Here is a 6,000-nt window from a genome sequence, read left to right as displayed (position 1 = left end):
GAGCCTGGGACTCCCTGGTACCCTCTGACTGGAATGCATAGTTTATAATAACTAGGTTTTGTCACATCCAGTAAGACCGTGGGCCCTAGAGATTTCTAGGAGGACTGAGAAGGCTTCAGGGAGTCTGGCTCTGGGATGCTGAGACCCTAAAGTGATGGCTGTCAGGAGACTGAGGGCTGCCCTGCACAGGAGCTGGAAGACAGGCCTTGGGGCCTGCAAATATCATTACCCTGAAGAGACGTGTCTGGCTGTCCAGAACTTTCAAGTCGTTGATGAAAACCAACCTGTTAACGCTTTAGGAATTTGCTAGTTGGCTCTGGATCAGCCACTCCCCCTGCTTCCTCAGGGATGGTGTCTGCAGCTGTATCAAGCCAGATGTGCGGCCGCCGAAGATGAACAGGAGCGGGTGGTGAGAGGGGGGTTCAATGGGACAGTGAGCTAGATGGGGGTTGGTGTGGAACCGCTGAGGTCTGGACAGGCTCCAGGAACTCAGAGCAGACATTAACAAATACCTGTGAAAGAGAAGTAAAAAACCTTTCTGACAATCCACAGAAACCTAAAATTCGGTGGGGCAAAATGAGAAGGAAAGGTGCATGAAGCCCGGAAGACGGAAACGTGGCCCCTGCAGCAGCGAGGGTGGTGGATGACTTCCTGGAACCCGCCCGCTGTTTCCGGTTCCTCAATCCTTTCTCTTGCTGTTCCTTCCTTCCGTCCGTTGTTCCATCTGTGCTGATGTCCTCACTGTCTCTGACAGAATCCTTCCCTTCCCTCAAGGCAGGGCTCAAATGATAGCTAAGAAACCCATGAAAAGATGGTCAACATCACTCATTATTCAGTTCAGTTCGTTTCAGTCTCTCAGTCGTGTCCGACTCTTTGCAACCCCATGAATGGCAGCACGCCCGGCCTCCCTGTCCATCACCAACTCGCGGAGTTCACTCAGACTCACGTCCCTTGAGTCAGTGATGCCATCCAGCCATCTCATCCTCTGTCATCCCCTTCTCCTCCTGCCCCCAATCCCTCCCAGTATCAGTCTTTTCCAGTGAGTCAACTCTTCGCATGAGGTGGCCAAAGTATTGGAGTTTCAGCTTTAGCATCATTCCTTCCGAAGAAATCCCAGGGTTGATCACCTTCAGAATGGACTGGTTGGATCTCCTTGCAAATCGAAACCACAATGAGGTATCATCTCATGCTGGTCAGAATGGCCATCATCAAAAAGTCTACAAACAATAAATGCTGGAGAGGGTATGGAGAAAAGGGAACGATCTTTCTCTGTTGGTAGGAATGCAAACTAATACAACTACTATGGAGAACAGTATGGAGAGCCCTTAAAAGGCTGGGAATAAAACCACCATATGACCCAGCAGTCCACTACCAGGCACATATCCTGAGGAAACCAGAAAAAAAAAAAGACACAGGTATCCCAACATTAATTGTAGTACTACTTAATAGCTGGGATGTGGAAGCAATGTAGATGTCTACTGGCAGACGAATGAATAAGAAACTTGCGGTACATATACACAAGGGAATATTACTCAGCTATAAAAAGAAACACATTTGAGTCAGTTCTAATGAGGTGAATGAACCTAGAGCCTATTATACAAAGTTAAGTAAGTCAGAAAGAGAAAGACAAATATCTTTATATATGGAATATTATATGTATATTATATATAATATATATATGTTATATATGGAATATATATGTTATATATGGAATATATATGTTATATGTGGAATATAGAAAGATATTACTGATGATCCTTATGTGCAGGGCAGCAAAGGAGACACAGACATAAAGAACAGACTTTTGGACACAGTGGGGGAAGGAGAGGGTGGGATGATTTGAGAGTGTAGCGTTGAAACATATAGATTACCATATGTAAAATAGATAGCCAGTGGCAGTTTCATGTATGACACAGGGAACCCAAAGCTGGGCTCTGTGACAGCCTGGAGGGATGGAGTGGGGAGGGGGGTGGGACGGGGTTCAGGAGGGAGGGGACACATGAATGCCTATGAACAATTCATGTTACTGTATGCAAAAACCATCACTATATTGTAAAGTAATTATCCTCCAATTTAAATAAATACATTAAAAAAAACAAGCTTCCCCTTCATGAGGAGACCTGTCTTCCTCAGACGCTCCCTCTAGCCTCTATGAGTGGGTCCCTCTAGCCTCTATGAGTGGGTCCCCATGTGAACAAATAGCCCCCAGCTCCATACATAGCACAGTGACCACTGGCCCTGCCCCACTGAGCAGTCTCAGGTACAAATCTGCTTTATTCTCAAAGCTGCAGAGTCTGTGCTGGTCCCCAAATACCTCCACCATCCGTTGGCTCCAAGAAGAATCAAACTTCATCCTGTTGCTGCCAGAATGTTAGCCTGGTTCAAGGGGCTTTTTTTTTTTTTTTTTAAATTTTAATTGGAGGCTAATTACTTTACAATATTGTAGTGGTTTTTGCCATACATTGACATGAATCAGCCATGGGTGTACATGTGTTTCCCATCTTGAACCCCCCTTCCCACCTCCCTCCCCATCCCATCCCTCAGGATCATCCCAGTGCACCGGCCCTGAGCACCCTGTCGCATGCATCGAACCTGGACTGGCGATCTATTTCACGTATGGTGATATACATGTTTCACTGTTATTCTCTCAAATCATCCCACCCTCATCTTCCCCCACAGAGTCCAAATCAAGGGGCTTTGTAATCCGATCAGGTTCAGTTCAGTTCAGTTCAGTGGTGTCCAACTCTTTGCGACCCCATGAACTGCAGCACACCAGGCCTCCCTGTCCATCACCAACTCCCAGAGTTTACCCAAACTTACATCCATTGAGTCAGTGATGCCATCCAACCATCTCATCCTCTGTCGTCCCCTTCTCCTCCTGCCCTCAATCTTTCCCAGCATCATGGTCTTTTCAAATGAGTCAGCTCTTCGTATCAGGTGGCCAAAGTATTGGAGTTTCAGCTTCAACATCAGTCCTTCCAAAGAACACCCAGTGCTGGGAGCCTGCGTGAGGAGCTCCACCCGTGGCAAAGGTCAGAGGAAGGAGGCTCGGCATACACAAAGGCGGGATTGAGCCTCAGGAGTCCCCCTGGAAATTTTCGAGCATCTACCCCCTAAAACCAGAGTCTGCCTACTTTACTGCTTTGTGCTCTCACCTACACCTCTGACTTTACGGGGGGCTGTCCCCCACCACCATCTCTCTCCTAAATAGGTTCTTCCGGCCACATGTGATTGTTCAGAGCCTCCCAACCGTGAGAAGCGTGAGATGTTCTAAACTGTCTAAATACAGATTCCTTTGAGCAGTTAAAAGATTGATTAGAAATTGTATTGGTGAAGGATTTTTCACTTTTTGGGCCAATGTTTGCTGCTAAGTTTCCATATCTCTTACCTGCTGTGTCCCTGGCAGTGTATTGATTAATATAATTGGTGTAAGTAGTAGCTTTAATGTTTGTAACATTGGACCCTTGAGTTAATTCTTTTTATTGTTATAGCCCACCACACCTTTGCCCTATAGGAATGCAACTTTATCTAAAGCTTTTGGAGGGTGGAGCCTGACTAGTCACCTTTAGAGAAAATTAAGTTTTCTGAAGAAAGAGTCTTAAAATGTTAACAGGCCTCCGGGCCAGAAGATGATGCAAATCACCTAAACTTTTGCATATGATAAGTTTGCAGGAAGAAAGCCTGGCTTACTGCATGACTCTACCCCTTCCCCCATTATCCTCTATGCATAACTTAAGGTATAAAAACTACTTTGGAAAATAAAGTGCGGGCCTTGTTCACCGAAACTTGGTCTCCCCATGTCGTTCTTTCTCTCACCTTCTGGCTGAATTATTCAGCCTCTTTTCTCCACTAAATTTTATCACTGAGCTATCCTTATTTAACCATTCTTTATATCTTTAATTAACATTTAAATAAGCTGTTGTTTCCTGATCGCTGATGCCGTCTCCCCTTCGAATTCCCTGGATCCACCGGGGCTGGACCCCGGCAACCCAGGACTGATCTCCTTTAGGATGGATCAGGTTATGAAAATCAAAGTCTCTTGGGTGATGGTCTAGATAATTGAGGCATTGCTGTCACCATCCAACTTCTGTTTAACTCTGAGTTACACTCCTTCCCCTGCTGCTGTTTTCTGACTTCAAACTGCTGTAGTGGGGTGGGAGGGGGGTGTGAGCTGCTGTGGTGGCCTCTCTCAGGTGGCCTAGAGGACCCACCTCCTGCTGTTCAGACCCTGTGAGGCCTCCCCACCTTGGTGCCAGGGTTGGTCTTTGTGAGCATTGGAATATGGCAGAAGTGAGGTGTGCCATATACAAGGTTTGGTTATAAGAGACACTGCAGCTTCTGTCTTGGGGTGGGGGTCTCTGTCTCTCTGTCTCTCACATTGCTCACTCTGGGGGTTGCCAGCTGCCATGTCGTTAGCAGCTCTGTTGAACTGAGGCCTCCTGCCAAAGTCCACATGAGTGAGATAGGAAACTGGTCCTCCAGCAGACAAGACTGACAGCTTGACTGCAACCTCCGGAGAGGCCTTGAACAAAGTCACCCAGCCAAGCTGCTCTCAGATTCCTCCCCCTTGGAAACTGTGGGAGACAATCAGTGTTTGTTTTTTTTAGGCTGATAAGCTTTGGGGTAATTTGTTATATGGCAATAGCTAGCTAATACCAGGGCTCTTGGGTAGGGTGGGGAGCTCAGGCACAGCCTCTGCCAGCAGTTAGCCAGGGCTGCAGGAAAGGGAGATTTACTCACAGGACTAGAGGCATAGCCAAGAGAAAGGAGCCCCAGGTTTTCTGTGTGATGGCAGCTGTCCCTGCAGAGGAGGGTACTGGCTGAATGGGTGGGGCATGTCCCTTGCCAGGGCACAGCTTTGTATTACCTTTCTGTGGTGAAGGAACCCATGGTCAATAAATAGAGGCTGCTGCTGTAACTGACTGTGCCATGCTCTTGGTTTGGACCCTATTGGGGATTTCCTTTGGTAGGAAAGTGTCAAGGTTTTTTTTTTGTGGCAAGTTCCAGAAAGTCCAGCTGCTTGGAGCCAGCCTCATGTGCATGGACAGTGTCCATTGCTGGGGGCAAGGCTGCCATGGGCTAAACAGGGCAGGTGTTGGTTGCACAGGGTACTGCAGGGCCAGCCAGGGCAGTGAGTCAGTGCCCATCTTCCAAGTGAGACCAATGGGTCAGTGAAGAAAGAAGCTGTGACCCAACAGTGGACACATCTGTGTCCAGGCTCATCAGGGCCCTGAACACCCAGGGCAGCTGGTGCCCATCCTTGCCTGGTGGGTGGAAAGGATCCTGGGGGACGTGCTGCCTGGTCAGAACTGGCTTTCATGATGGGTGAAGGGGAGAGGGGCTGGGGTTGAACAGAGGTGGACTGATAACTGTGGTATGTGGTCCTATGGACAGTTCCATTATGGCAGGGCCACTTGTCAGCTTTCCTACATGTCAGCTTCAGAAAATATCCCCAACTCTGGTTCCAAAAAACAGTGAGTGCTCTTTCAGCTACAAGTGGCAAAAACCCAGTTGGATGTTGACAGTAACCAATACTTACTTAGTGCTGGCATTTGAGGTCAGTGAATACTCACAACAACCCGTATTCCTATCCCCGTTTTTGCAGGTGAGGAATATGAGGCAGACGGACCCAGATCCCACTGCTGGGAAGTGATAGAGCCCAGATTTGGCCTTGGCAGGCTGGCTCCAAAGGCCATGACCTTAACACCTGCACCTGACGTCCTCACCGGCTCTCAGCCAGCTCTTGTGCTGATGGTCTCAGTCCTCTGTGTAGCCACCAGCAGCTTAAGGCTTCCACCCACCCCAACTTTTGAAACAACAACCCTGAAAACTTGTCTAAATGGGCCACCTGAGGTCATATGCTCATCTCGGAGCCACCCTCTGTGGCCCAGGGCATATTATGCTCTAAAAGTCTAGAGTTGGGTCTCAGGCCCAACCTGGGAGCAGGCCTGGAATCTGAACCCTGGAATCCCATGGTCTAAGAGTGGGGAGAGGGCTCTT

Source organism: Bos taurus, chromosome 10 (assembly GCF_002263795.3).
Source record: "Bos taurus isolate L1 Dominette 01449 registration number 42190680 breed Hereford chromosome 10, ARS-UCD2.0, whole genome shotgun sequence".
NCBI lineage: Eukaryota > Metazoa > Chordata > Mammalia > Artiodactyla > Bovidae > Bos > Bos taurus.
This window is presented reverse-complemented; position numbering follows the sequence as displayed.